Source organism: Theropithecus gelada, chromosome 9 (genome assembly GCF_003255815.1).
Source record: "Theropithecus gelada isolate Dixy chromosome 9, Tgel_1.0, whole genome shotgun sequence".
NCBI classification, from domain to species: domain Eukaryota; kingdom Metazoa; phylum Chordata; class Mammalia; order Primates; family Cercopithecidae; genus Theropithecus; species Theropithecus gelada.
This window is the reverse complement of record NC_037677.1, coordinates 114,409,592-114,432,907: the sequence shown is the minus strand read 5'-3', so window position 1 is coordinate 114,432,907 and position 23,316 is coordinate 114,409,592.

Genomic DNA, 23,316 nt, shown 5'->3' with positions numbered 1-23,316 from the left:
TGGGTGTGCTCCTAATTCCAAAGGCAGAAAGATTAGATGGTGGGGGGGGGGCACAATGAGAGGGTGGGGTAGATGGAGAGGCATTTATATGAAGATATGGGGGCTCCTCTAAGAGAAAATGCAATGCTTCATCCCTTTTCTTTATGGTGCCAGGTATTTCAACAGCTTCTCCCTCATCTTTACACCAACCCTAAACAGGGAAGATTATATTGAGTTATCATATACAAACAGAAGTGCACTAATAATAAATGTTCATCTTGATGACATTTCAGACATTTCAGATTGTGACATAGAACATGTTCAACCCCTGAAAGTTTCCCTTATGCGTCTTCCTCATAAATAGTCCCACTCAGAAGCAAAACATTGTGTCATCTGTCACTGAAAATTGACTTCAAAATGACAGAAAGTTAAATATTCTAGAGAGAGGCAACCAAAATAAATACATTCACTAATAATAATGATGGTAATAAAAACCATTTATTGATCATTTACCATGTGCAGGCATTAAGCCAAGTGCTTTCTTTTGTCATCATAGTTTATCTTCATATCAACACTATTAGGAATACATTATCCGTTTAATAGGTGAGGACATTTCAGCCCAGAAAAATTATGTAATTTACCGAAGATCACACAGCTAGCAGGAGGTAGAGCCAAGATTTGAACACAGGTTTGTTTCTGCAAGTCTTGAACCCTGAATCACTGTGCTGTATCATCAAGAAGTTCACACCGGGTGGAATTCAGATGATATTCTATCAAGAAAATATAGGAAAATATTCTACCAAGTCACAGGCTTGGAATTTCATATGGTCTACCCTCATTCCTTAACAAATGGCAGATTTCATCAAGCTACATAACTAGCCTCAACTAACTAAAATGCTTGATTAACTTGGATATCATTTATTCATTCAACAAATATCTATTTGTCCCCTCCCCTCCCACATCAGACCCTGTGAAAGGCACTAGGAATACAGTGGTAAACAAAACAATTTATAATCTAGTATATCCACTTTTAATAGTCTGGTCAAATGGAGAAAACACCTTTGTAAATCAGAATCTGTTTCTAAAAACCAAATCTCATTTTCTATACCAAGGCCATTTAAAATCTTATGATCGATACTCCAACTGTCAGAGACTGAGCCTGTGATGTTTGTTTTCCTGTATTTCTAAGGTAAGAGAAGTGATTAATACATTTTCCAAAGATTTGTCACAAGTTCTTCAACAAAAATGCCCCATATGGTAAACTTTCTGGTTATTGGGGGTTTTGTTAAATAGCATAAACAGTAACTCAATGTTTTTTCAAATACTGCTTGAGTTCTTGACTCAAAACAATGCGTGCTGTTTGGCATGTGATTTGCATATTGTTCCTATAATATCCAAATTAACTGACCTCAGTTTTCACCACCCCACCACCTGCCTTGTACCATTTGCTCTCCTTCCTTCCTTCCTTCCTTCCTTCCTTCCTTCCTTCCTTCCTTCCTTCCTTCCTTCCTTCCTTCCTTCCTTCCTTCCTTCCTTTCTTATACTTTAAGTTTTGGGATATATGTGCAGAATGTGCAGGTTTGTTACATAGGTATACACATGCCATGGTGGTTTGCTGCACCCATCAATCCATCATCGACATTAGGTATTTCTCCTAATGCTATCCCTCATCTAGCCCCCCGGCCCCTGACAGGCCCTGGTGTGAGATGTTCCCCTCCCTGTGTCCATGTGTTCTCATTGTTCAGCTCCCACTTATGAGACAGAACATGCAGTGTTTGGTTTTCTGTTCTTGTGTTAGTTTGCTGAGAATGATGGTTTCCAGCTTCATCCTTGTCTCTGCAAAGGACATGAACTCATCCTTTTTTATGGCTGCATAGTTTTCCATGATGTATATGTGACACATTTTCTTTATCCAGTCTATCATTGATGGGCATTTGGGTTGGTTCCAAGTCTTTGCTATTGTCAATAGTGCTGCAATAAACATACATGTGCATGTGTCTTTATAGTAGAATGATTTATAATCCTTTGGGCATATACCCAGTAATGGGATCGCTGGGTCAAGTGGTATTTCTGGTTCTAGATCCTTGAGGAATCGCCACATTGTCTTCCACAATGGTTGAACTAATTTACACTCCCACTAACAATATAAAAGCATTCCTACTTCTCCACATCCTCTCCAGTGTCTGTTGTTTCCTGACTTTTTAATGATGGCCATTCTAACTGGCGTGAGATGGTATCTCATTGTGGTTTTGATTTGCGTTTCTCTAATGACCAGTGATAATGAGCTTTTTTTCATATGTTTGTTAGCCACATTAATGTTTCACACCTTCTCTGTGGTGGATCCCCCCTGTTGGGCACTGACGTGGATCACAAAGATCAGCATGTTTTGTGCCTACACCCTTGGCCCATCCACATGCTTCTTCCCAAGACCTCTTTGTTTCTGATTTTCTAATTTTGTTCTTGTCAGATATTTGACCAACCAGGCAGACCATATACCACTTCCCAGGAATCTACGTATATCCTTACTTTAAGTCACTTCTCCCTCCACATCAAGTTTGTGGCAAGGTATGCTTCTTGAATTTCTGCCCTTATTAATTTCAGGTCATCCCCTGAGTGACAGCATTCATTTTAGCATGCCATGATATATTGGGCTGACTTCTCTGTGAGCCCCAAACTGGGTTTTTCCCCCTCAGTAAGCTGGTCCTTGGAAACCTCCCCCGTGTGCATAATCATGAACCCAGAAAGAGGTGAGGTAGCTGGGGGATTATTTCCTCATCTCCCAACAGTCTCCTAGAACATCTTAATTCTCGGCACCTCAATGAGAATGTAAACCTGGGAACACTTAAGCAGGGAGGTTGTAGGAATGTGGGCCAGCACAACAGTGCCTGCCACACTAGCCAAAAGCAGTTATGAAATGGAAATCTTTTAAAAATCCTATTCACCATATTAACCAGGAATAAATTTAATAATAAAGGCACAGAACCTATATAAATAAAACCATAAAATCTTATTGAAGATCTTAACATAAGACCCCCAAAACTGGAGAGACATAGTATGTTCCTGGTATTGGAAAACTTTATACCATAAAAACATCAGTCCTCAAATTAACTTAGAAATGAAACGCAATTCAAACCAGCATCCAATGCTTCTTTCATGGACGTTGGGAGTGCATGAAACTATTTTAAAGTTTGTATGGAGTAATACCTATCTGAGAATGACCAAGAGAAGTTTAAAAGGGAAAAATATTTGGGAGGTCCTCTTACAAAATTATGCAACTCACTATACTATTTTAAGTTTATGCATAAATACACATACACACATATATTATATATATATACCACACATGTATATATTTTATGTGTATATATATACACAAAATACTGAACTACACTATAATCTAATGCACCACTGACAGAGGAAAAAAGAAAGAGCAAGAACAAAATAGGTTCAGAAATAGATTGCAGTCTATATGGCAGCAAAATACATACAAAGGTGACATTTTAATTCCATGTGAAGAGGACCATTCGTAAATGAATGATGCAGGAATAACTGGCTGGCTATCAGGGCTGGATGGAATGCTCTATCTCAAAACTCACATCATAAACAAAAATAAATTCCAGATGAAATACTCGAAAACTATGAGTTTGGAGAAAGTTCAGTGCTACCCACATGAGAAATAGGTGTGCTGGGCTCTATCCTCAGGCAGGGAGTAACGAGAGCCTCATTGCTTCAAGCTTTGAACTTAAAAGCTTGAACTTGAAAGTTTCCCTGGCCAATGACTGGGATGATGAAGGGAACAGGTCCTGTGCCCCAAAGCACTTTTCCAAAATGAGCTTGTCCCCACCCGGGGACAATGCATGGTTTGATCCCAGCTTGCCAAAATTAAGCTTTGCGTGCCTTGGAAAGTGACTTGACATCTCCAGACCTCAATTTCCTCACCCATAAAAGACTGTGAAGACTCAAAGAGAAGACAAAGGTAATACACTCAAAACAGTTCTTGGCACATAGTAAGCACCTGGTAAGTGCTAGCTATTATTAGTTTTATTATTGTCATTAATATAGTTTCTGTTCTCCTCTGTTCAGCTAGCAAGTAAAATCAACTGGCTATTACCAGAAAACATCCCCCCACAACATTCTGCGCATGAAGTGTTTCTCCTCTAATCATTAATACACAGGCACTGGCCCTGACAGAGACAGTTAAACCAGGGTGGGTCATGACTGCATTTATGCCCAGTAGCACCTGCTTTCTAGTACTTATTATGGTTACTATTATTATTATTATTGTCCTGCCAGTCCCATAACTTTAACACATGGTTATTTATTTTCCTTTATATATTTTTTCAAAGCTGGTATCTTACTCCTTGTGAAAATCCTACCTAACTAGGTCTACTTGGAGCCTATCATTTGCTAATGTATTTTTTTTTCCTGTTAAAGAAATTTTCCCTACTAACTTAGAAAAGGAAGAAACAGTGCCCAGCTTGACCCTATCCAGTTAGACTAATCCCCATATCATGATTGTTCTCTTTTAATTAGACTTCCTAACAGCTTTTCCAGGTCCAAACGGAGACTCCTCAGGGATCTGTGAGATCTGAAAAAGATTTTCCATAAAGTAATCGTAGAAAAGCAGAAATCCTGAAACACATCTCCTTTTGCTCTGTAACTGCAGAACTTGCCCTAGTGGGAGGCCCACAGGGGCCCCTCACACATCCCAGACTCCTCCCAGCCAGGTCTGAGTGCTCATTTCCTAGGTGGTTTCAGATAGTGCCAATTCTTATACTGAATTAGGAATTAGAGAGTCTCCTTGCTCATTTAAATGGATAATGGGCTTTCAGCAGAGGAAGCGAATGTTTATTAAACATGGCCAGGCATGGTGACTTGCACCTGTAATTTCAGCTCTTTAGGAGGCTGAGGCAGGCAGTTCACATGAGGCCAGGAGTTCAAGACCAGCCTGGCCCACATGGTGAACCCCGTCTCTACTAAAAACACAAAAACACCCAGTAAGCTAAATAAATGGTGGTTGTTTAAAATTACTAAGTTTTTAGGGGCTGTTATGCAGCCATAGATAACTGATACAGATAATATCACGAAAATACTAATATAGTAATTACATAATTGGATTATGATGAGAATTAGTGAGATTATATATAACACATTTAGCACCTAGTACAGAAGAAATCCTCCATAAATGTCTATTATCATTGTCATCCTCCTCTTATTCATCCCATTCTACAAATGAGAAAACTGAGGTTTAGAAAAGTTTAGGAAATACATCAGTAAACAGCTGAGTCTGGTTTCAAACACTGTCTGCTTCTAAAGCTGTGAGTTATTCTTGTGGGAAAATTTCTTTCTGTTTGCTCTGTCCTCAAGTCATTGGTACACCCAAATGCTAAATGAAGTCACCAGAATTCAAATAGGAAAATGGTTCTCACTCTACTCCTCTTCTCCTTTGAATCTGTAACAAACCTTTAAATAAAAGTTGATAACACAGATATTTATGTGTGTATATATATTCACACACAAAGAAAAGTATTTGACATTTTCAATTAATTGCTTAAAATGAAAACACTCAAATTAGAGTTTGGAAGGATACTCCGAGTTGTCTTCAAATTCTTATTTGTTAAAATATTCTAATAGCAACTGGTTCACATCTCAATGCAGGAACAGTCTCCAGTATGGTTATCTATGGCAGCAGTCCCCAACCATTGTGGCACCAGGAAACGATTTTGTGGAAGACAATTTTTCCACAGACTGGAGGTAGTGGGGATGGTTTCAGGATGATTCAAGTGCATTACATGTATTGTGCACTTCGTTTCTATTATTATTATGTTGTAATATGTAATGAAATAATTATACACTTCGCCATAATGTAGAATTAGTGGGAGCCCTGAGCTTGTTTTCCTGCAACTAGATGGTCCTGTCTGGGGGTGATGAGAGACAGTGGCAGATCATTAGGTATTAGATTCTCATAAGGAGGCTGGGTGCGGTGGCTCACACCTGTAATCCCAGCACTTCGAGAGGCCGAGGCAGGCAGATCGTTTGAGGTCAGGAGTTCGAGACCAGCCTGGCCAATATGGTGAAACCTCGTCTCTACTAAAAATACAAAAATTAGCTGGGTGTGGTGGCGCGTGACTGTAATCTCAGCTACTTGGTAGGCTGGGGCAGAAGAATTGTGTGAACCCGAGAGATGGAGGTTGTAGTGAGCCAAGATCATGCCATTGCACTCCAGCCTAGGCATCCAAGCAAGACTCCATCTCAAAAAAAAAAAAAAAAGAAAGAAAGAAAGAAAGAAGAAAAAAAAAAAAGATTCTCATAAGGAGGAGCATGCAACCTAGATCCCTCGCATGCACAGTTCATGACAGCATTTGCACTCGTATGAGAAGCTGATTCCGGTACTGGTCCATGGTCTGGGGGTTGGAGACCCCAATCTGTGAAATAGGCTTGTTGCTTAAAATGCTGGGCAGAAGTCAATTGAATGTTGCTGAGTAAAATAATAAAAGGAAAGAAAATCTTAAAGGTTCTTAATAATTGCTAGTCCTACAACACTATGATACTTTTTCTTTTTTTCCAGGTAAGGGTCATGAACATGTGAGTGAGTTGACATCAACATATTCACATTAATTAGTAGGCAGAATCCCATTAAAGACATGAATCTGCGGCACTGCTGCGTACCTTTACCAGGAAGGCAGATGTGGCATGGGTGAAATATTTGGGAAGGGGGCACGGATGACTTGAATGTGTTTATCTTCCATCCTGAAAAAAAAATCCAGTGATTTTTATACTGCCACGGATCAAATGGAATCATAGCTAAAAGGTGAAATTTACATCCTTGTGTTCATCTTCTTGTGATAATTCAATCATGTAACTAGGTTTATGGTCATTTTCTAAATTATCACTGCCATTCCTAGAGGAGTGAGAAATACCTTTCTCACTATACCACATACACTGTGTGCCAGGGAAGGAATTGGAAGGCAAAAAGCCACACTGATGGGTAAAGAATTCTTCAGCCACCATGGGAATTAATTAATGGAATTCCTTTCCAGAATGAACAACAATATCATTCCTCAGGGCAGAGACTGCAGGGATTCACCAAATATTCACCCTTTCTCTTTTTGTATTAACAGAACTGTATTTCCCAGCCTCCTGGCAGCCAGAAATAGCCAGGTGACTAAGTGGTATCTAAGCAGAAGGTCTTTTGCTCTTCTCCTTCCTCTTGGAATGCAGATGTGATGGTTGGAACTACAGCAGCCAATTTGCAATTATTTCATACACAAGTGTTTTGAATCTCAGCCCAAGTTCCTTCACTTATGAGTTGAGCAATTAACCTCACTGTGCTGTGCCTCAATGTCCTCACCTGTCAAGTACAGATAACAATAGTACCTGGTCATGGATAAGTTTATCCACATAGAGGTCCTTGCAGAATGATTGTGTATAGTGAAAGTTTGGTCAAAGACAGGTGCATTTTGTAGAAGTACCAGAAATAGAGGTGATAATGGTAGTCGGGGTAATTTTCTCAGTAGTAACAATTATAATAATAAAGTGAGCTGAGGGCCAAACTTAAAATAGCACTTAAAATGCTATTATGAAGAGTTTGGATTTTATTCCATGAAAAGAACATGTTGAATAATCTTAAAAAGGAGAAAGACGTGACTCTATCCAAGTTATAGGAAAGCCTTGGATGGATTCAAGGTTAGAGATGGAATTAACTTCTCTTGATACTGACTGTTATATTGAAGGGTAAAGGGCATTAAATGAGAAGGATGCTTATTTGCTCAGAAATTAATTTGATGTCCTCAGTAACACTTACTGAAATGGTTTAATGGGGTGGGAGTTTTTATCTAAATGACTCTGCTCTGCAGGGGTTGATTAAGCCACAAGTAGGAGTTTCTACCACACTTTGTCCTAGATATCCCTTTGTAGGGTGCTCTGCGCTTGACTGTTGGCAAAACTTCCTAAAGCAGGGTTTTCCTGCACTTTCAGCATAAGCACAGACACAGTCATTTTTTTGAAACTGTAGTTGGCTCCTAACTTACTTCAAGATTCTGAAATATTTTCAAATTCCAAGTGCAGCAACTGCAACTGACTGAGACATCAAATTACTTGGGTTCTTGGCATTAACGAGAAAAAAAGTATTATTTAAGTCATCTTTGGTTTCAAAATAGAGGACTATAATTTGCTCCCAAGTTTGAAACTGCTGTGTATTCCATCCATCTTCAAGGAAACGGCGGGTATGTGATTTGCTATGGAAATATTCTCTGCAAAAACTGTAAGGCCTTAATGAACCTTCCCGAGTTAAACTACATTAAAACCATTATTGAGCAGGAGTCTATTTTTCTACTTATTTGGATATAACCAGAAATATCAAATGACTATTATTATTCATTTAAAATCCCTTCAGCTTGCTGGGCACAGTGGCTCACACCTATAATCCCAGCACTTTGGGAAGCTGAGGTGGGTAGGTCACTTGAGGTCAGGAGTTTGAGACCAGTCTGGCCAACATGGCTACTAAAAATACAAAAATTAGCCGGAAATCACTTGAATCTGGGAGGTAGAGGGTGCAATGAGCCGAGATCATGCCACTGCACTCCATCCTGGGCAACAGAGTGAGACTTCGTCTCAATAAAATAAAACAAAATAAACAAATAAAATCATTTCAGCTGATAAAAAGCCTAATGAAGAATCTGAGATCACCAAATACCCCGCTGCTGTTGCAAATTCATGTATTATCAGACATTTGTCTTTGGACCACTTTCAACCACTGGGATACCATATGCTAAATTCCCTCTTCCATTCAGGGGAAGACAAACACATCCTTGTGTTCATCTTCTTGTGATAACTCAATCATGTAACCAGGTTTATGGCCATTTTATAAATTATCGCTCCTAGTCCTACAGGAGTAAGAAATACGCCCCTCACTGTAGCACATACACTGTGTCCCAGGGAAGGAACTAGAAGGCAAAAAGCCAGGCTGATGGGTAAAGGATTCTTCAGCCACCATGGGAATTAATTAATGGAATGCTTTTTTAGAATGAACAACAATGTCATTCCTCAGGGCAGAGACTGTGGGGATTCACCAAATATTCACTGTTTCTCTTTTCATGTCAACAAAACTGTGTTTCCTAGCCTCCTGGCAGCCAGGAGTGGCCAGGTGACCAAGTGGTCACCAAGTGGTCTAGGCAGAAGGCCTAGATTCTACCTGATTCTACCTGGTGGCAGGTAAACCAATTAGGTGCACTCTGAAAGCTTGCTCCCAAGGCCTGTGATTATAGAAATCAGAAAAGGGGAAACGGGGTCTGGGAAGGGTTTACACGTGGATCACGATCGGCCAGCTCGTAAAGGCTTTCTAGAAGCCCATGCTGAATAGGCTGAGGTTGTGGGTTCAGAGGCAAAACAGACGTGACTGGTCTAATGTCTACTGTGGGCCCAGGAGTGGGGAAGAGCCCAGTGAGGGCCAGGACTTACCATTCCTGAGGACCCTTATCTCAGAGGAAGGAGGCATGGTGTGGAAAGGCTGTCAAATCAGCAGTCTCTTTTTAACTGATCTTGGTTCAAAGAGGATTTAAGACAACTTACAAATATATGCAATACATATGTATGAAAATCCAAAACAGATCTGGGGCAGGCCATGCTTGGGCTTTTACTATCCAAGAGTATCCTTGGGACAGTCATGTGACCTCTATGAACCTCAGTTTCCTCATCTGTAAAATAGAGTGGAATGGTCCAGACACCTTCTGAGGTCTCTTCTACCCCTAATCCATATGCTTTTCAAAATGTCCCACACAACCAAGGGAATGATCCTTTGTATGATAAAATAACTTCCAGAGAGCTTATGTGGAAGACTCTCTGCTATTACTTCATTTAACCCTTGAGAACTCCTCAGAACGAGGTGGCTACTATTACCCCCATTTTACAGATAAGAACACTGGAGATCGCAGAAAGTTAAGTAAATTGACCAAGACCACAGATATAGCAAGAACAAAGAAAAGGGAAGTGTATCACAAAGCTTGAGATAAATGAAAAGGCTGGGAGAAACAGCCCTAATTTCACAGATGATGTGGGTTATGATGAAGGAACAGGAACTTGAGTCCATGCCCCTGAGGCTGGTGGAAGTCTCCACCCAGCTCTCCACTGTGGACGTCCAACAGTGTGGAGCATCTCACCCTGGTCATGTCGGTTTCTCCTCAGGAAGTCCTGAGGCCTGGTCTCTATGGCAAAGTAAGGCAAATTTGGAGTGATTGTGAAGGCAACAGAATTTGGCCAGGGACTTGGCTACGTAACTTTTTAGTCCTCCTTACTTTGTTTCTTTGCCTTCCAATATCACATGCATCCCTTTGCCAAATTTAGGCCTTCTGGTTTACCACATAATGGCCAGGGTAACCGCAGTATGCCGATGGTGAGCCAGGAGGGGGCCTGAGGTCACACCAGCAAGTTGGCAGCTGCCTCTGGGGTGGGGATCCAGGCAGCCTTGGAGCTGGGGCAGCCACAGCCCTGCCTCTGCTTTCAGTTTGACCTTGAAAAGATGGTCACTCCCTTCCAGAAAATCAGGGCACAGGCCCCTCAGCTAGTACTGGGAGAGAAGCTGGGCTTTCTGCTAAGTACCTGGAAATCCTTTACAGGTAAGAGGCTTTAGGCATTGCTGCTCAAAACGTGGTACAAAGACCAACAGCAACAGTATCGCCAGGGAGCTGGTTAGACATGAAGAACCTCAGAACCAGAACCTCAGAACCTATAGAACCAGAGTCGGTGTTTGAGTAAGGTCCCCCGGGGGAACTTTCAGTTGCTCTGGAGTACCAGGCGATTTATCAACATTGAAACAGTCTGATGTCTGTGCCCCAAGCTAGACCAATTAGATCAAAATCCCTAGGGGGGATGCCCAGGCTTAGGTAGTTTGTAACGCTCCCCAGGTGATTTTAAGGTGCAGCCTAGGTTAAGAACCACTGATTTCACATTCTTTGCACCCTCTCTCGCCAATCAAAAGCTGCTCTAGCCGTTTCTAGACAACAGTTGGCAGGTGAATCTTCAATGAAAAGAGTAAATGAAGGACAGCATGTTTTTTATAAACATAAACTGATTCCACTTAAAGGATTGGCTTTTCTGTGGAAATTATGTCCTTACTGTTTTCTATTGGATATTTTAAAATGTTCCTTCTTTTATGAAATGTTGGGGGGGGGGTGTTGAATGTTATTCATATATATATATATATTTTTTTTCCAAGAGATAGAGTCTTGCCCTGTTGCCTGGGCTGGAGTGCGGTGGTGCAATCCGGGCTCACTGTAACCTTGACCTCCTGGGCCCAAGGGATCCTCCCACCTTAGCCTCCCAAATAGCTGGGACTATAGGCATGCACCACCATGCTCTGTGCAACTGTAGTCCCAGCAATCCTTCCACCTCAGCCACCACACCCAGCCCTGAATTTTTGAAAAATCCAAAGTCTAAGAATCATAACTCTAGAAAATAGATTCAAATATTTCTGTGGATACAATCTCCACCCCCCTTCTCTATCCCAACTCCCACCTCCTCAAATTAAACAAAAGTCTCCTCACTCAGCAAAGTACTACATCATGGGTCAGAACTCAGGAAATGATTCCAGCCTTGGACACAAGCATGTGATAAAAGGTAGAAAGACATGGAGTCCGGTTAAATAACACAGGGTGTCCCATTATGTAACATGCTGAATTTTTTAAACAAATGGTGATATTCATGATTAACCTACATTGGCCATCTACAAAGGAGTTTCTTGGACACGCGTGATTCCCAAATGTTGGCATGTCTCAGAATCACCTGGAAGGCTTGTTAAACCCTAGATGACCATCTTACCCCTTGAGGGTTTGATTCACTGGGTCTGGGGTGGGGCCCGAGAAATGTGCGTTTCTAACGAGCTCCCAGGTAAAGCTGATGTTGCTTGTTCAGGACCACATGGTGAGAACCACTGCTTTAGAGAGAGAGAAATTGCTAGAGAAAATGCATTTCTTGCAACAACAACAAAGTCTATTTTTCGTTTAGTTTGTCTATAGAGTATATGTACCTTCAGCAGGAATAAGCCACTTGAAGAGAATGATTTGCAGTGATTTTTATAAAATCAGGTTTTTTTTTAAACACAGCGCCATATTAGCTGAGAAATCCTGGATGGGAAAGGGAATGTCTTGTGTTGGAGGCAGGTGAATAATCCCACGGGGCAGTGGTCTCCTTTGAGGCCTGAACTCCATGTCTTTCGGTATCTCCCTGGACGTCCCGTCCTTCTCCCACTCCATCTGGGCCTCTGATTCCCAGAGCAGCTCTAATCAGATGCACCTTCCGGAAGGCGGGCTCCCTGTTATCCAATGCGGACCACAGGCCCACTACATTTGGCGGAAGTGGAGGAAAAAAAAAAAAACACCCACGCAGCCCTACTTCGGGACGCACCTGCACAGCCCAGAGGACAGCCCACCAGCCTCCAAACAGTTCTGCGAAAAATTAGGCTATCTTTCATTAGCTATCTATCATGCGGCCTCCACCAGGCTGCAGGATATGAGGGCCATTTAATTAGGCCCTGCACCACTCTCCGGTGTGAAAAGGCTCTCAAACGCTTTGATTCCCCGCTGCTTCGCAGCAGGAAGTTGTTGGCGATAATTGACATAGGATTTCCTTGTTAACCAGCAGCAGACACGCCGGATTAAAGCGACAGAGATCTCGAGAAGAAAGTGAAAGAGATAAGAAGCTCGGAAGACTTCTGCTTATTTGGCACTTGAGGATGGCAGGAAACAGCAATAACCCACTCAAGTGGCGGCTCCAGAGTGGAAGGGCGTCCCCTTATCAGACCCATTTCAGCTTGGCTGATCAAAGATTGACTCCCCGCAAAATCACATAGGCCTGGGGTTTGTTAGTTTATTAAGCGGCAGGTTTTAGGAATTATCACAGGTTTAAAGATGGATTGCAGTTTATATGAAGGGGGAGAGGATTATCGGGTTTTCATCTTAACAATTATAAAATATCACAGCTGAAAGCTAGCTTGCAAATGACATAATTTTCCACTGCCAACTAAACAGGTCATTGTGAGGCTGCCTGTGAGCGCACTCAGTGAGGGAGGAAATACAGGCAAATTAACTCTGGGGAGGACCGGGGATGAGGGGCCTCCACGCCTTGTTCCACTTAGGAAGACCGTGCGATCTCATTTTGCCCTGTGCGATTCCTTAGGTAATTATATTTAATTTCTTACCGGGGCCAATTTAGGTCGACTTGCATTAAAAGAGAGGGGCGAGAGAAACAGATCACTGAGATGATTCCTAAAATGCAGTTGTGAGGAATGACACCGAAATAGAGCCACAGGAGCGGAGTGAAATGTCCACTTTGGAATACAGATAATTATTGTACATCACTTAATAACCTTACAGGAGTACGTGTGGCATTAATAAAGGATGCGGAGCTGTCAAAGCATGTTATGGGGCTTCCTTTTGACAACTCTATACAGGTCCTGGAATAGTGGAGCTGTGAGACAGGTTTGCAGTTCTGCTTGCCTGTGTGTGGACTGTGGATCTGTGCTTCAGATAACTACATCAGCTCAAGGGCTTGCATCCTTACTGGTTTTTAAAAATCGCATTTTCTGGCTTTTGGGTTGGTTTTTGGTTTTTTATTGTTTTAGTTATCAAAGAAATAGGTGATGGTGGCAGAAAATTTAGGAACTCCAGCAAAATATTTAGAATGAATAAAAAGAATACCCCCCTCCACCCAGTGGTTAGCACTGGTAAAGCCCTCAGATTTTGTCATTACACAAACACAAATACGTAATTTCTCATGAAATCGGGTTCAGTCCTTGTAATTTTTTGAAATGCACAATTTATTTAATAAACCATGAATTTTCTCCCATATTTAGGATATATTATTTGAAGTTATGATTTTGAGTTGTAGCATTACGTTTGATAATATAATTTACCTAAGTCATCTGCAACAGTTGGACATTCAGATTGTTGCCGATTTTTTGCTATTCAAAGCTAAAATGACCAGCTTTGAACATAACTCTTTATGTGTTTTACTGCTTCCTTGGCAGAGTTGGAATTAGAAGTAGAATTTCTGGCTCAAAGAGCATGGGCGTTTTTAAGGACACTGATACCTGCTCACCTTTGCAGATTCTCAACATAACTTGGCGATTTCCCGGTGTGGAATTCAGAAGCGTTTTGTGTCTTCCGTCTTGAAATGGGAGCATATGACAGCAACTATTTAAAGATCAGTCTTTCTATCTTGGGTTCTTTTGTTCTGATCTGACCTTTCGCAGTTAAGCACTGTGACAATGACAACAAACAGTGGTTCAATAATCAAGTTAATAGGGCCAAACTCTGAAGATAATCATGTCAATGTTAACGACTTTAAACATCTTTTATCGGAGAAGTTCAAGTTCCTCTAAGAGCACCAATTCATTATCCTTCACAAGTGCAAAGGGAATCGGCTGAAAAAGCAACAAAAACAAAAACCTTTAAAGCAAACTGAAAGGGAGGCGGTGAGAGGGAGGAGGAGAGGAGCTGGTTCTGAATCAAGTTTTTGTCTAAATAAAAAATAACTGTTAGGGCCTGATCTAGTATAGAAAAGATGGGTTTTTGGTTTTGTTTTTAAGTTTTGTTTTTAATTTGCTGCAAAAAGGCTGGGGCCTGTGAGCCACAGGTCTTTGAGAATCTGTGTTGAAAACAACAAAGCAAAGTCATCTTTGTGTTCTGTGCCCTTAACATCATTCCTGTTTGAACGTGGTTTCAGGTATAACATCCAATTGCTCCTGCTGGAAGGACCATTCTGCATGCAAATGGCAGACATACTCTGGGGCACTCAAATATATTGTTCCTGAAAGAAAGGAAGTGGCCTGTAGAGGTAAAAATGTATGCTGCTGAAGGATTTTTCTGCATAATTTTCTCCCAACGAGGATGTAAAAAAGATGCTTTTATTTAACCCATAATTCTTTGGAAAGCATCTATCTATGAAAAAATACTCTTTTTAATATATCTATCTATGAAAAATATATGTCTGTCTATGAATTGACCTATAGTTCTTTTTAAAATGTATGCCTATAAAACAATTTTTGAAAAACTCAATGTAGACATTATGTATCTGCTAGCATGTTAGAAGCAATATTTAATCATTCATTATTTTGAAGCCACTTATATTTTTCCATCTACAGGTAAGGTTGGAAAATGGTTGTTTACCTCCCAGCACCACAGTCTAAAGCTTACTACACTGAAACCACACCAAGCATGAACACAGGGTGCCATGTGCCAGAAATTAGCCTGTTTCTGACTGGGGAAAAATAAACTGGCATGAAATTTATTTTCCCTAAATGTTCCCTTTTGTCCTTTTTATTTTGAGGTAACCCTTAATCATTTTATAAGGCAAAATGCAGTGAGGTCTTTATCCACAGTGCAACTTTGTAGACTGAAGGCATTTGTAAGTTCTGCTTCACGGTAACCCTGACTTTCAACACTTTTACTCATCTGAAGGGCTGAAGAGTAACCAGTCTCCTGTCCCCTGATCCTGCTGATGGAAGAGACTTAGAAATCATTTCATCAGCCAGGGCTGCTTTGCTCAGAGAAACATCTGTCCAAGAAGGCAGACAAATCAGGGGAGTATCAGTAACTGAAATAAAATACAGCAAGGACATCGCCTTCTCAATCTGTTCCTGGACTGTGCCTTGGGAAGGATTGTCCTTGGACCTCTTGTAATTTAGGGTAGAGAAATCAGAGTCAAAAGGGTCTTGTTGTAATAGTTTTCTCATTACCATCTTGGAAAATTTCCAGCAAAGTTCTGGGAAAATAACATGATGCCCTGATGCTAGTAATATAGTCTGACTTGCAATTCCAGCTTCCATGGGACCGTACACATAAATGAAAACAAATTTCTAAGCTTGAGTTTAAGACTGTGTCTATAAAGAATATCCACAGAGAAGGTCAGAGAGTTCTTTCTAAATAACAGTAATCAACTCTGCTTTTTCAAATAAGGAAGAGTTTGTACTTCCAATCTTCTATGGAAAAGAACCGCAATGCTCAAACACTTGTAAGTTTCCTTTGGGGCCTAACAAAGCAAGGTTTGTTTTAAAAATCCTTTCATCAAGACCTTCAGGACTGCTTTTATTTATTGTTAAGTTGCAAATCCTTTATCCACAAGAGAAGGGACTTATATATGATCTATGACCTATCTAGAGAATCAATATTCAATATATGTGATGTATATTGAATATATATATTCCCATCTATATATATCAATATTCTATGTATATCACATGTAGAATATATATATTCTCATCTATATATAATCTACATATGTTCTATAGAATCTATATATTTCATATAATTATATATTATAAAATTATATAATACAAGTATGCATAGTATATATTACAGAATAATATTTATGATAAATATATATAAAATGTCATGACAGGTTATAATGATAATAGTATAGCAAAAGAAGAACAAAAAAGGACACATGGGCATTTTATAAATTATCATTTCTGAATTTTTTTCTTACGTCTTTACATAGAAGATATTCTACTAGAAGATTCCTCTGTGAGGCTGCTAGTACTTCTCCAGCAGACCAAGCCAGGAGAGCTTTCTGAAAGGTAAGCTGATTTTCTCAACACCCGTAATGAAAGTCAGTCACTTATATATATCAGGGACTTCCTGTGTTATGTCAGGCATGGTTTTAAGTGCTTTGTTATATGATCTGATTTAATCCTCACACCACCCTATGTGCAAAACAAATTTCCAAAACTAGAAGTCTTCATTTACTTATTTCTTTAAAAATAAGCATGTATTAAGTGTCTCCTGTTGGTCAGGGTCTGCACTGAGTATTGAGGATTTGAAGGCAAAAAAGACAGAGTATGTGTGGGAAAATAAGCCCATAAGCCAGTAGAGTAGAACACAATCAGAAGGAGGCAGGGTACTGAGTGGCTAGTGCCCTGACTTCTGATTCAGAGGACCTTGAATTGGGATCCCATCTCCATTACTTCTGTTGAATTTCCTTGGGCAAAATGTGTGACTTCTCCAGGCCTTGGGTGCCTAATCCATAAAGTGGCAATAATAATACTGATTTTACCAGTTGCTGCAAGGATTAAAAGACACCCACATGTCACCCACGTAGTAAGGAGCTGACATCTAGTATGTTCTTAATAAATGGCATTACCTACTCATTATTACTGTTCATGCTGTAACCATTTAGTCAAGTATTTTAGAATTACAAAAAAATTTCAGAACATGACGTTTTCATCTCTAACATCAATCTCACTCCTTACAGATTTTACCAGATTTTCCAGGGGTTCTCAAAGATTGTCTGCAGACCAGCACTGATAAGTGATTGCAGCTTCTTGAGTCTATAGGGAGAGACCTTTATGCTGTCTCTACTAGAAAGTAATGCTTTTTCCCCTCAGATTTTGTTCTTTTTTAAAATTTTTATGTGCTTTTAAAATTTCATGTGTGTGTTAACATGTCCTTTCTTTACAGAATGATGAAGACCATATATAAATTTCTGAAAAGATTTGAATGATTTGATTTGGCAAAATAAAGAATTGTCAATCCTACATAGAGCCCCGTACACCAATTTTTAAAAATAATTTTGTTGCTTCACAAAATCTGGGAACCACTGGATATATGAAGTACCTCTTTTAGCAAAAGCATAGTCAACTCTCACCCTAGGAAACAGTTCATTTTTTGATCTGTTTTTATTTTTCTGTGGCAAAAAGGGCTTTTGTGATGCCTCTTTGAATAAAAGACTCGTTTTCCTAAGTGATGCATCTGCTTTTAATGTCTTAAATGCTGGGATAGAACAGACATATCTTCCTGGGTCTGGGTTTTCTTAAATAGCCAGAAGTCTTCGTGATGAAGACAAGCAAGCATCTAATAGAGAAATAACTCCAAGACAAAGTGCCGTGGCTGCACGATGTCGCCTCCCTGACAACCTATAAATGGACCATATTGATGAAGTGAACGGGACTCTCTCTGGTCATTTTCAACTAGAAACTAATAAGCCCCGTCATGATATCAGGCATGCAATAACCTCAGTTAAAACTAGGTTCATCAAATAAATCACTCAGGAATTCCTCTATTTCTTTCTCTGGACACATTGCACATCTGCTCAATGAAAGGAAGAAAGAAGCAATATTTCTTTGATCAGGATTTTTTTTTAATAGTCTTGTATCCATCCCTTGGGATACTATCTTTTCAAGTGGGTGCAGATAATACATCACTTTCTAATGAATGTGGAGAATTTATGAATTTAAGCTATAAAACCAAATATGAGGGATTTTAGTTGATCTCAATCTATATTTTACATTGTCATGAGAAAATAAACTGGACCACAAAGCTGTATTGTGCCCAGTTCACTAAATCTCCTGATCTCTCATGACCTTTTCAATGTGTTCCATTTGTGGCCACATATGGGAGGGGGATACAAACAGATGATTGCTTTGTACTTTTTCCCAATATGTCTAAATACATGTTACACTTTTCATACCCTCTCAACCACGGACAGTAAGGGCTTGGCCAGAGCATCAGACATCAGCCTCAGCTAATATTGTTGTACGTTAACATCTTACTGACTCTGTTAATACAGGTATTGGGTGAGTTTGGAAATTTGGAAAATGAATATGCTTGTCAAAGCCCTAGGTCATTTCCCTGAGTCTTAGGGAATTATAGACAGAAGATGTCTTTTCTGCATGTAAAACAGAAAACTATAAAAGCTGCACAGCTAGGTTAGCTAAGCTGTCCTGAATGTAGAACAAAAAGTGAATGAAAAGGCAAGGCCTCCAGTCTGCTCTTGCTGGCCTGTTCTACCAGTCTTAAGCCAATTACAGTTGAGGGCACTAGGAGCCAAGTTCGAGTGCCAGCTCTGCCGTCTGGCAGCTTTGTGGCAGAACAATCACAAAAACCTTGAGTTCCTCATGGGTGAATTTGGGATAAAGGTACTGATCTGTAAGGAGTTCAATGAGTTAAGATTGAGGAGATATTTGGCACCTGGACTGCTATGTCAGTGGTGCCCAAACTTTTTGGCACCAGAGACTGGTTTTGTGGAAGACAATTTTTCCATGGACCAGGCAGTCGGGGGATGGTTTGGGGATGATTCAGGAGCATTACATTTTTTATGCACTTTATTTCTATTATTATTGCATTGTAATCTATAATTAAATGATTATACACCTCATCATAATGTAGAACCAGCAGGAGCCCTGGGCTTGTTTTCCTGCAACTAGACGGTCCCATCTAGGGGTGATGGGAGACAGATCATCAGGCATTAGATTTTCATAAGGAGCACACAACCTAGATCCCTCACATGGGCAGTTACAATAGGGTTTGCATTCTAATGAGAATCTGATGCTGCCACTGATCTTGACAGGAGGCAGAGCTTAGGCAGTAACATGAACAATGGGGAGTGACTGTAAATACAGATGAAACTTCACTCACTCAACCACCGCTTACCTCCCACTGTGTGGTCAGGTCCCTAACAGGCCATGGACCGATACTGGTCCATGACCTGGGTTGGGGACCCCTGTGCTATGTGGTAGGTGCCCAGTGAGTGTTAGTTCCCTTTCTTTTTCTTGGTTCAAAGCCCAGCCTTAGGCCTTGCTAGCTGTGTGATCCTGTGCATGTTACTTAACCTCTCTGACCCTCAGCTTCCCCCTTTGTAAAATAAAGACGATATAAAATGTATCTTGTAGGGTTGTTATAAATGGGCACAAAGTTCCTAGGACAGTGACTGGGATAGAGGTGTTATTTGCTGTTGTTACTATAACTTTTTAAAAACTCTTACTATTATTTCTGTTATTGCAACATTACTGTTACTTTTCCTCTTCTTGGATCTTTTTCTTGGCCTTCTGTTTCTTTATCTAGAAAATGAGGGGATTGGGTCAGATAATACTTTCATCTTTTCTAAGACTCAGTATGTGAAATAACGTTGGTAGGAGCCATTTAGCATCTTTGAATTGCTATGCAATGTAAGATGGCAATTTTATAATTTGTTTTTCCTACCAATGCTTTCTCCTCAAAAGAATAGTAATACTCATCATCAGTTGAGTGCCTGCTATGCACCTGGCATACTTATTTTTAAATAATTTTAAAGTTTGAAATGATTATAGCAGCCAGGTGCAGTGGCTCACTCCTGTAATCCCAGCACTTTGGGAGGCTGAGGTAGAAGGAGTGCTTGAGCCTATGAGTTCAAGACCAGCCTGGGCAACATAGTGAGACCTCGTCTCTACAAAATACCAAAACAAATTAGCTGCATGTGGTGGTGTGCACCAGTGGTCCCAGCTACTCGGAAATCTGAGATGGGGGGATCGCTTGAGCCCAGGAGGTCAAGGTTGAAGTGAGTTGTGATCATACCACTGCACTCCAGCATGAGTAACAGAGTGAGACCCTGTCTCAAAACAACAAAAAAAGAAATAATTATAGATTTACAAAATTTGCAAAGAATACAGAGTTCCTATAGACCCTTCACGTGGCTTCATGTTCTATTAATGTTACCATCGTATGTTACCGTGATGCATTTGTCTAAACTATGAAACTGGTATTGATATATTACTCTCACCTAAATTCCAGATCGTATTTGAATTCTGCCAGTTTCTTTTTTTTTTTTTTCATGAATGTCCTTTCTCTGTCCCAGAAAAACTGTGACCATCTCTCAGTCTTTTGTTTTTCATGGCCTTGACAGTTTTGAGGCGCATTGGTCAGTGTTTTGTAGAATGTCTCTCAATCTGCATTTGTTTGACATTTTCCTCATTTAGAGTGAGGGTTTGGCAGGGAGAATGCCACGGAGGTGAGGCGCCCCCATTGCATTAGTGGGTACCTCCTGATATTCACGGGACATGATGAGTGATGTTATCTGGCCTGCCTTTAATGTCATGACCCATTGTCTGGATCTTCCATTATCTATGCCACAGTTGAGGAATAGCTAAGTTGTTTTCAGCTGTTTGTGATTATAAATAAAGCCTCTATAAACATTTACACAGAGTTTTTGTGCGAACATAAATTTTCCTCTCACTTGGGTAAATACTTAGGAGTGGGTAAGATCGTTGAGTCATCTGACAAGTGTGTGTTTAACATAACAAGGAACCACCAAACCACTTTCCAAAGTGGATGTACCATTTTGTATGCCAACTAGCAATGTATGAGGGTTCCAGTTCTACATATCTCTACCAAAATTTGGTATGTCAGGTTTTTTTTTCTTTTTTAGCCATTTTAAGAAGTGTGGAGAGGTGTCTAAATTATAGTTTTAATTTACATTTCCCTAATGGCTAATACATATTGTTATAACTTTATTTGCATTGTGTGTCTTCTTTGTTGATGTTTCTATTCAAATATTTTGTTCTTTTTTTTTTTTTTTTTTTTTTTTTGAGATGGAGTCTCATTCTGTCACCCAGGCTGGAGTGCTGTGGCACAATCTAAGCTCACTGCAACCTCCGCCTCCGGGTTCAAGTGATTCTTCTGCCTCAGCCTCCCAAGTAGTTGGGACTACAGGCACATGCCACCGCACCCAGCTAACTTTGTATTTTTAGTAAAGACAGGGTTTCACCATGTTTGCCAGACTGGTCTCGAACTCCTGACCTCGTGATCTGCCTGCCTCGACCTCCCAAAGTGCTGGGATTACAGGTGTGAGCCACGTGCCTGGCCCCATTTTTGAAAAATAGGCTTTTGTGTTCTCATTGAGATGTGAGAGTTCCTGATGTATATTCTCTGCATACAAGTATTTTATTAGATGTGTCATTTGTGAATATTTTTTTCCTGATGTGTGATGGTTTTATTTTTCATTTTCTTAACTGTCTTTTGAAAAACAGAAGTTTTTATTTTGATAAGATCACATTTATTTTTTTTAACGGATCATCCTTTTGGTGTTGTACCTAAAAAATATTTTCTGCCCAATGAATAAAACCTTGATGACTTTATGGCAAAGTGATGTTCTTTTGATGTCTTTTAACAGCCTTATAGTTGTATATTTTGTATTTAAGTCTGTAATTTGTTTTGAGTCAGTTTTGCATGGGAAGTGAGGCCTGGATTCAGCTTCATTTTTAGTACAAGGATGTTTAATTGCTCTAGCACCATTCATTGAAGAGACCATCCTCTCACCATGGAATTGCCTTTGCACCTTTGTCAAAAAAATCAATCAACCATGTATGTGCGGGTCTGTTTCTGCACTCTATATTCTGTCCAATTGATCTACATCTCTGTCCTTTCTCTATCATTGTTTTTGTTTTGTTTTGCTTTGCCTCATTTGCATTTGGGCCAGGTTCACTGGCCTATTGACAGATAAGCAAACCTATCTATCTCTAAGCAAGCCAGCTTCCATTTGAAAACCAGAACTCACAATTGAATCTCGTTTTATCGTTCTCGGCCAGTGAGGAAATCATTCTAAGTTTCAGTTAAACTAAGCAATCTCATCATGAAATTCCAAAAAATATAGGTTAAAAACAACAACAACACAACACACAGACACACACACACACACACACACACACACGAGTGTTTTTGAGAATGTGGTCCCATAATGGAGCAGAGTGGAGCCTGGAGTGTCTGTTTCCTCTGGCTTTCCTCTCCTGCCCTTTAAACACCCTAAAGGCAGAGGTCACATATTCTCCCTCCAGTGAAACAGGGATGTCAGCGCTGTGACCCTGTGAGGGTTATACCATTTCTTTTGTAACTATCAAGAAAGACTCTTGAGCAAAACTTCACGATGATAGTGTTGGAAAAAATACCCCCAAGGACCTCAAACTCCTTTTGATATCATTATTGCATTCAGAAAATTATGCCTTTTAAATGTAAATATTGTGACCAATGTAAATTCATTTGAATTAGTCTGGCTGAACCACGTATCGAAGCATTGAAGTTCATTATATGCTCACATCTTTAAAATAATATTTTTAGACATAGTTGTTTTTTTTCTAAAAGTACTACAGTGTTTTAAAATTCTACAATTTAGCCAAAACCCCATATTCATATTTTTTCATGCAAAGCAGCTGCACCAGCTAACTTCTGGTAGGTATTGAAAATATAATCTCAGACCTCAAAATCCAGTCGGTGGTTAAGAGCTTTCACTCAAACAAACCCATTCCAAAGGGGAAATCTTGTCAAGCACGAAGAAATAACAGTTTTTAAAAATCATTAAACATTCAAACCTTTCCAATTTGAACTGATATTAAAGAAAGATACATTTTATCCTTTTGAGTTCAGAAGAGTGCTGTGACAACATCTCTTTGCCTCATGGTTTTGGCTATGGTGTGAGGCCAAGTGTGTTTTCTGAAATTTAAGCATTTTCAATAAGAACCTGATATGGCCTGACTGAGCTGTAAAACACCTGTTAGGCCTGTCCCCCAACACCAGACGACAAAGGAGGTCCGCCAAACAC